Below are 8973 nucleotides of genomic sequence, written 5' to 3' on the forward strand. Positions count from 1 at the left end.
TTTTTCAATTTATGAGTATATTAATGATATATATATTGATATATTGTTTGTTTGTTTACAGTGTGGCGACAAAACAAATTCTACTGGATCTATTTTCAAATGGTAACACTTTACTTTTTTTTTTTTTTTTACACATCATTTATTATAGTAATGACAGTAAATTATAATTCAAATCTAACCCTAAGCCTATATAGTAAGTGCATGTTGTTAATTAATATTCCTCATTACTTATTTGTGCGATTTGTCTTTAATATTTAATATTAACTTGTTCACTGAGCTACAGTCAGCCGTGATGATAATCAGTAACAGGACTTTCGTGTGATATTGCTTAAATATATGAGGACTGTGTATAAGATATAAATACTTCACAACAAGGGTTTGCTCTGGGTCCTGTATAATCTATTTAGTCAAGCATGCATGCATATCGAGGCTCAACATAAGCTGCCTATATGCATGTTGATAATGTGCGCACGCAAACACTCATCTGAGCTATTCAACACTCACACATATGCAGGCTTTCCTCGTGCAGGATATAATTAAATGTTCCCAGATAAAGCAATCTGTTCTCCTTCATTCCCATCCAGCACAAAGCAACAATAATGTAGTTAACTCGCATTCAATTTGTGATGTTGAAGCCTTTTCTCTGTCTCTGGAGCCCTCATGTTTTACACTGGAAATCTTCCTAGTGCTAGATAGATTAATATCAGTCCACAGCAGAGTATGAAGGAGTTGAGTGTGTGTGGACGGCGCATTAGTGATTAATCAGAGTAATTTGGCATGAGTTAAGCTTCTTTACATCCATCACATAAGCAGAACAGCAGGCCTTCATAGAGACAGATATACATGTGTATAGAGTTTATATAGGCTACGTATTCTGTTATTATTATTATGTACACACTCTTAAGTATTACAACAGACTACAAGTTGCATATTACATATTTATCTTGTCTATGCAGTTCTGATCCATTATGAAACATGTATTATATTACATTTATCAAACCCAAAATCCCCACTCACACTCTTTTCATCAGACATAGGGGTGACAAGTCTCAATGGCAAAGATTGTCCTAATCACCCTGAATTCACCCCTAATTATATGGATCACAAATTGTGTATCAAAATTAAACTGGTTCTAGTATTAACTAACATTGATTTAAAACATTTCGAAATTATTGTAACATTTTTACCTGTCTGGGAGAGATTACTTTTTGACACAAAGATTGAAAAGTCAATGAGGACAAAGGTAGCCTATTTTAAATGAACACACGCAAACGCTAACCATCCTCCTCCTCACCTTTAATTCATCAACATATGATATATAGTTTAAATGATAAAGAGTTCCCACATCTTGACCAATGAATGGCCATGACACTTACAATGATTACTCAACCCAGAGTTACTCAAATTACTTAAAAGGATGAAATTAATCATTTTATGGGCATTGCATTCTCAAAGTTTCCAGTAGTAGACATACTAAATAAATGTTTCATTGCTGGTAATGTATTTCACTGACGTTGCCATGATTTTTGGTTTAATTCAATTAAATTCACATTTATTTGTATAGCCTAGCGCTTTTCACAATTCACATCATTTCAAAGCATCTTTACAGAAAATACATGAGTCCACATTACAATTTAGAGTGATCTGTTATTAGAGATAGGAACTGTCTAAGTTATGTATTTCAGAAATGTACACACAAAATCACAGTTAGCGAAAAAGGTATTAATTTAAACAATGTAATAATGCAGAAACAATGAGCTCGTTGAATTAATGAATATATGTTTGGAAATCACCATATTTTACGGTGTTATTATCTGTGCGACTGCAGTCTCTGAGTCTCCAAGCGCCTCACGAGAGAAGAAATCTGTACGGAGACAGAATGCACCGACTCCAGTGATCCATCGCTCTCTTCTCTGATTGGTCGAGCTTGTGCAGCGCTGCCTCGGTTTGCTCTCTGATTGGTTGTTTTCGCAATGGGCCTGTGCAGCGCTCGCTCAGTCTGTTCTCTGATTGGTCGAGAACGCGGTGGGCTGGAACAGAGCTGTCAGTACTGACATCCACCACCAACGGAGAGACAATAGGGCAACAGCAGTCGCTCTGTCGGACGTGTGCTAGCCTAGAATCAATACTATCAAGGCTTTAAGATATAAATAACAGAGAGGAGAGCTGAAAGATACATGCATTGCTCCTGATGCTCGAGTTATAAACATTGACCACAACGGAATGACAGCGCGGGGCTTGCGCATCATTTGCTCCTTGAAAGGTAGGAGACATTGTATTTAACATTAATATAATTGATCAAATATGCATATTAATGCTCAGTGTCATTCTTATTTGCCATTGTCATTTGACAGTAAGAACTGCCATACTGTTTAGATAATACAGATGCCTTACTTCCATAAAACCTTACTTTACTTCGAATATGAGCAATATAATTAGTATGTATTATAATAACACATTATTGGTGAATGCAAACAGCCAGGCGCATCCATTCGTTGTTTTCCTACTATTGACATAAAGGTCTAATGCAGCTGAGCCCTTCACTATGTAATCTGCATAGGAAGCAGTCCACTGAAGAACAATAGGCTGCCAAAACACATCTTGAGCTGCTGTTAGAAGGGTCAAGTGAAGGCATGCCATTCATATATACATATCCAGTGACATATGTCAGTTACATGCTAAAGAGAGATGGTTATTCATTTACTTCTTGTTTTTATTTTGCATGCATGGATAGCCATGCACATGCACACTCACACAAACCCAAAGGCGTAAAGTGTACATTCAGTGCATGAAACTGAATGTCCTGTTTATAACCGGGATTGTTCAGACAGGATTTTGCTGGCCAGATGACAACAAATTTAGCTGCAAGCTTAATGAGTAATATGGGTTATTACAGGGCAGATATAATGTGAGATAGAATTTTAGATTTGACACTGACATTTTTACAGAACATTTACTCAGTATTTACATATATATATATATATATATACACATGTATGTATGTATATATGTATATGTGTGTGTATATATATTTAAAAGAGGTTTTCGGAAGATGCCGATAAGCTGAAAATGCCCGAAATACTGGCCAATGCATGAGACTGTCACTAGATGTGAGTGTTCAGACACACACAGCGGTGTCCTTTGTCTAGATGAGCTCCATTATTTGAATCCCAAGATCTGATATCCAGAAATTCAACAGTCAGTCAAGAGTCTAGTCTTATAATGTTTAAACTGTGGTGACATTATTTCATTCTGTGACGTTTGTGAAGAAACAATCCTCTAACTGCTTGAATTTAAAGAATCCTGAAATTTATTAAAATGTAATTGCAAAATTGTGGTCAAGCAACCTTGGTCAAGTATCCTGCAATGTTTGAAATAAGTATATTTATCAGACCTAAGCTGAATCCAGGATTATATGACCAGCTAGAAAAGACCTTTCATGCACAGAGCCACACAGACAATATCATTTGCAATCCTGTTTACGTCCATAATCTGCCATATTTCTGAATGAAACATATATTGAAAACACATATAATGATATTTATTTAATGATAAAAAGTCTCAAACTTCGATTTTATCCGTTACATCAAGCAGGTGGCTGGAGAGGGTGGGGGATGAATAAGTGAAAGGCCGTTTGTGATGCCAGCTAAAACGAACGAGGTGGAGCAAGTTATTCTTTTGATAAAAGATTATCAGGACAAACATTTTTATGCACAGAAGAAACGTGCACAATAACCCGTGCTCACTGTGAATACAGCACCAAGGACCGAGCCTCGAGCCCTTAGTGTCTCCACTGATCTGACTCCAAGCGTGAACATATAATGCTTCATAGCACTGTGAGCATCGTGTGTGTATGTGTGAGTGTGTGAGAGTGTGTGAGTGAACAGGGATTCACTAACAGGGATTATATGGTTTCCTCTAAAACAGTGGTCTCGAACACAGTTCCTGGAGGGCCACTGCTCCTAATCAACTTAACTTTTTAAGTTACTCATGGTACGTTTAGACGACAACGATGTACTGAATGTGGAAAAGTTTTACCTTTGCGTTTTTTCTTTGTACAGACGACAACATTGTCCAAATGATATGTTCACACAGATCCGCGAAAATTACTAAAAACGCTGTATTATTCATGCCAGGCCAGTAGATGGCGATGTCACTTTGTAAAGAAACACTACACCGCTATAGACTGAACACGTAATACGCATGCGCGTGACATCACCGTTTTCACAAATTCATGTCGGAGACGATAACGGTATCGTTATCAAAAACATTCACTTCAAATCCCGTTTTCGAAATTTTCCGTATTCAGGCCCCTAAAACTCTGTTGACGTGTAAATGAATGGCCAAAGTTGCAAAGCATTGGACTTGAAGCCAAACAACAAAATTAATAAGAAATTGGAGGTGCACAATACAACCTGGAGGATACAGAGGGAAGTAACTTTAGAAGCAACTAATTTAAAGGGGAACATGGCAACTCTAGCCATTTCTTCGCTGATTTTCACTTTTGTTGCCGCATGTTTTCTCAACAAACTCCCCCTACAGCTGTGGGACGTATATTTCACAACACTGTCGTAAAAAAACTTGCGGCACCCTCATCCCCCTTTCTACCGCTGCTCATGTGCATTTGTTATTTGGAGCCGGCCAAATTTATCGTGTGGAGCGGTGTCTACCGAGGTGGGTAATACATCATACACGGTATCATATGGCATGTGTGTTTATGTTGAATTGACGTAAAGCAGTTTGTGTTTCTCACTCGTTTTCGCTTCTCACAAGACTTCCTATTTCCAACTTATCGGGATGTTAGTCCCCATGTTTCAAAGTTGGTTTTCCGCCTGGGAACACTGGGGGGAGCGGGGAAAGTCCCCATTTTCACCAGAACAGGTTATTTAACCATCCAAATGATTTCTAAATGGTTTTATTTAGTTGAAATAGTTGCCAAGTTCCCCTTTAAAAGGGTAGTTCGTTCAAAAAGTTGAATTATGTCATGTACTCACCCTCATGCCGATTATACTTTTTCTGACTTTCTTTCCTCTGTGGGACACAAACAACAATATATTTTTTAAAATATATCTCAATTTTTTTTCAGTCCATATACAATAAAAGTCAGTGGTGCCTGATGTTATCTGGACCCTAGCTTTCTTCAAAATATCTTCTAGAAGAAAGAAATGCAGGTTTGAAACGGCATGAGGATGAGTAAATGATGACACGAATTTCATTCTGAGCTGAACTATTCCTTTAAGGCTTTGGAAAAATCAATAGTTGCTCAATGGCATCCAGTGAATAAGGTGCGTATATTTGAGTATTCTCTGTATTTTCCAGATATTCATTTCCTCTGCGCTCCCGCTACACGTGCTTGGCGTTGTGATTAATGGTAGAGGGATTTGTGCCGCAAAACCGTTCGACAGGCTTATACATCTATCCTCCATACCCTGATTACTCCATAACTCCAACGGCAATTTCAATCTAGTTTTGAACCCTGCCTAGTTCAGTTTTCAGCGCAAGACAAATCTTCTTCATTACAAAGACTGATGGCAAGAGGTTTTCTGAAAGTACACAAGGTCCTAACACCATTTTCAGCCGCCACTGGTGGTTTATCTGTGTGCTACTCGATTACCATGGGAACAGAGTAAATAAATTGTACTGTCGACAAACAAAATCAGCCTGCTGAGCGCTTTCTGGCAATATCTGTACTGGTTTCTCATGTTATACTGTAAATTGGTGAGAAAGGATTTGTACTGCACAAATACAAACACCGGGACTACCTGCACTTGGGAGCAAATTGCCCTTGTGAAAAACAACTGTGCTTTATTTTATTACTTGTAGTGTCTGTCTTCAAGTCTAGTATATTTTTTCAAATAAATGTACTAGATATTAAATTACTGAAATAAAAGGCCACTTGAGTGAAAAAGATGTCACCCCCAAGGCTCCGGTTCCTCCTTCAATACAAGTCTATGGGATTTTTTCAGCCATTTTATGACCGCCAGGCAAAATCTCAAGACAGATCACTTCGAAAACTAGCAGCACATTTCTGCTCAACAAGCTGCATGATTTGAGCCGTCATTCATGTCCGAGTTATGTTCTGAAGTTTAATAATTATGTTTAGGGATTGTTTGACTCCTGAATCCTGAATATTATGTCCGAGTTATGCACTGAAGTTTAATAATTAGGTTTAAGGTTTGTTTGACTCCTGGATCCCGAATATCATGTCCGAGTTATGCTCTGAAGTTTAATAATTAGGTTTAGGGGTTGTTTGACTCCTGAATCCCGAATATCATGTCCAAGTTATGCTCTGAAGTTTAATAATTATGTTTAGGGGTTGTTTGACTCCTGAATCCCGAATATCATGTCCGAGTTATGCTCTGAAGTTTAATAATTATGTTTAGCGGTTGTTTGACTCCTGGATCCCGAATATCATGTCCGAGTTATGCTCTGAAGTTTAATAATTAGGTTTAGGGGTTGTTTGACTCCTGAATCCCGGATATCATGTCCGAGTTATGCACTGAAGTTTAATAATTAGGTTTAGGGGTTGTTTGACTCCTGAATCCCGAATATCATGTCCGAGTTATGCTCTGAAGTTTAATAATTAAGTTTAGGGGTTGTTTGACTCCTGAATCCCGAATATCATGTCCGAGTTATGCACTGAAGTTTAATAATTATGTTTAGGGGTTGTTTGACTCCTGAATCCTGAATATCATGTCCGAGTTATGCACTGAAGTTTAATAATTAGGTTTAACGGTTGTTTGACTCCTGAATCCCGAATATTATGAAGTTTAATAATTATGTTTAGGGGTTGTTTGACTCCTGAATCCCGAATATTATGAAGTTTAATAATTATGTTTAGGGGTTGTTTGACTCCTGAATCCTGAATATTATGTCCGAGTTATGCACTGAAGTTTAATAATTAGGTTTAAGGTTTGTTTGACTCCTGAATCCCGAATATCATGTCCGAGTTATGCTCTGAAGTTTAATAATTATGTTTAGCGGTTGTTTGACTCCTGAATCCCGAATATCATGTCCGAGTTATGCTCTGAAGTTTAATAATTAGGTTTAGGGGTTGTTTGACTCCTGAATCCCGAATATCATGTCCGAGTTATGCACTGAAGTTTAATAATTAGGTTTAGGGGTTGTTTGACTCCTGAATCCCGAATATCATGTCCGAGTTATGCTCTGAAGTTTAATAATTAAGTTTAGGGGTTGTTTGACTCCTGAATCCCGAATATCATGTCCGAGTTATGCACTGAAGTTTAATAATTATGTTTAGGGGTTGTTTGACTCCTGAATCCCGAATATCATGTCCGAGTTATGCACTGAAGTTTAATAATTAGGTTTAGCGGTTGTTTGACTCCTGAATCCCGAATATTATGAAGTTTAATAATTAGGTTTAGGGGTTGTTTGACTCCTGAATCCCGAATATCATGTCCGAGTTATGCACTGAAGTTTAATAATTAGGTTTAGCGGTTGTTTGACTCCTGAATCCCGAATATCATGTCCGAGTTATGCACTGAAGTTTAATAATTATGTTTAGGGGTTGTTTGACTCCTGAATCCCGAATATCATGTCCGAGTTATGCACTGAAGTTTAATAATTAGGTTTAGCGGTTGTTTGACTCCTGAATCCCGAATATTATGAAGTTTAATAATTAGGTTTAGGGGTTGTTTGACTCCTGAACCCCGAATATCATGTCCGAGTTATGCACTGAAGTTTAATAATTAGGTTTAGCGGTTGTTTGACTCCTGAATCCCGAATATCATGTCCGAGTTATGCACTGAAGTTTAATAATTAGGTTTAGGGGTTGTTTGACTCCTGAATCCCGAATATCATGTCCGAGTTATGCACTGAAGTTTAATAATTAGGTTTAGCGGTTGTTTGACTCCTGAATCCCGAATATTATGAAGTTTAATAATTATGTTTAGGGGTTGTTTGACTCCTGAATCCCGAATATCATGTCCGAGTTATGCACTGAAGTTTAATAATTAGGTTTAGCGGTTGTTTGACTCCTGAATCCCGAATATTATGAAGTTTAATAATTATGTTTAGGGGTTGTTTTACTCCTAAATCCCGAATATCATGTCCCAGTTATGCACTGAAGTTTAATAATTATGTTTAGGGGTTGTTTGACTCCTGAATCCCGAATATCATGTCCGAGTTATATTCTGAAGTTTAATAATTATGTTTAGGGGTTGTTTGACTCCTGAATCCCGAATATCAGCAATAGTAATAGTGATGCTTGAAGGGAACCTTCTTTCATTTAAGACCCTTGACAATGGCTACAGGTTCAGTGCATAACTTGGACATGAAATTCGGGATTCAGGAGTCAAACAACCTCTAAACATAAATAGTGTTCACCTCTAAGGGAATTAGATGTATATTTACTGTGAGAGCGTCGAGTGTAGTGTTCGTAAGAGCCCGTATAGCATTGATTAAGCTGCTTGTAATGATGATTACCTTTAAATGGCTCAGCACAGGATTTTGGCAGCCACTTCATCTCTTGCAGTATTGCTTGTTCTGTCGAAGCTGGAGGAGGAGAGCCAGAGAAGTAAACAGTGAACACAAGAGAAGGAACAGGTCAATAAAGCGCCAGGCTCGGCACGCTGGTAAAGATGAAGCGAGCTGTGCTACAACATGGCACATTTACTCGAGAGATGAGAAACTGTGTGGGCTGATGATGTCTGTATGTCCACTGGGAAAAGGACATCCAGTTCAGTTACTGCTCACTATACTGTTATTGTACATCTATCTATCTATCTATCTATCTATCTATCTATCTATCTATCTATCTATCTATCTATCTATCTATCTATCTATCTATCTATCTATCTATCTATCTATCTACCTATCTATCTGTCTGTCTGTCTGTCTAACTCTATCTATCTATCTGTCTGTCTGTCTAACTCTATCTATCTATCTATCTATCTATCTATCTGTCTGTCTGTCTGTCTGTCTAACTCTATCTATCTATCTGTCTGTCTGTCT

At 37.7% G+C, this 8973-nt stretch overlaps 1 protein-coding gene across 1 annotated transcript in view; it reads left to right on the forward strand.

Annotated features, from left to right (window-relative positions):
• The first annotated feature begins 2067 nt into the window (after positions 1–2067).
• Positions 2068–8973, forward strand: part of unm_sa1261 (un-named sa1261) — a 21245-nt gene continuing 14339 nt past the window's right edge. The window contains exon 1 of the mRNA XM_082162737.1: positions 2068–2263. The gene's annotated coding sequence lies outside the window, so the exon portion shown is untranslated. The remainder of the gene's footprint in view (positions 2264–8973) is intronic.

Source organism: Leuciscus leuciscus (genome assembly GCF_965113295.1).
Source record: "Leuciscus leuciscus genome assembly, chromosome: 1".
Lineage (NCBI taxonomy): Eukaryota > Metazoa > Chordata > Actinopteri > Cypriniformes > Leuciscidae > Leuciscus > Leuciscus leuciscus.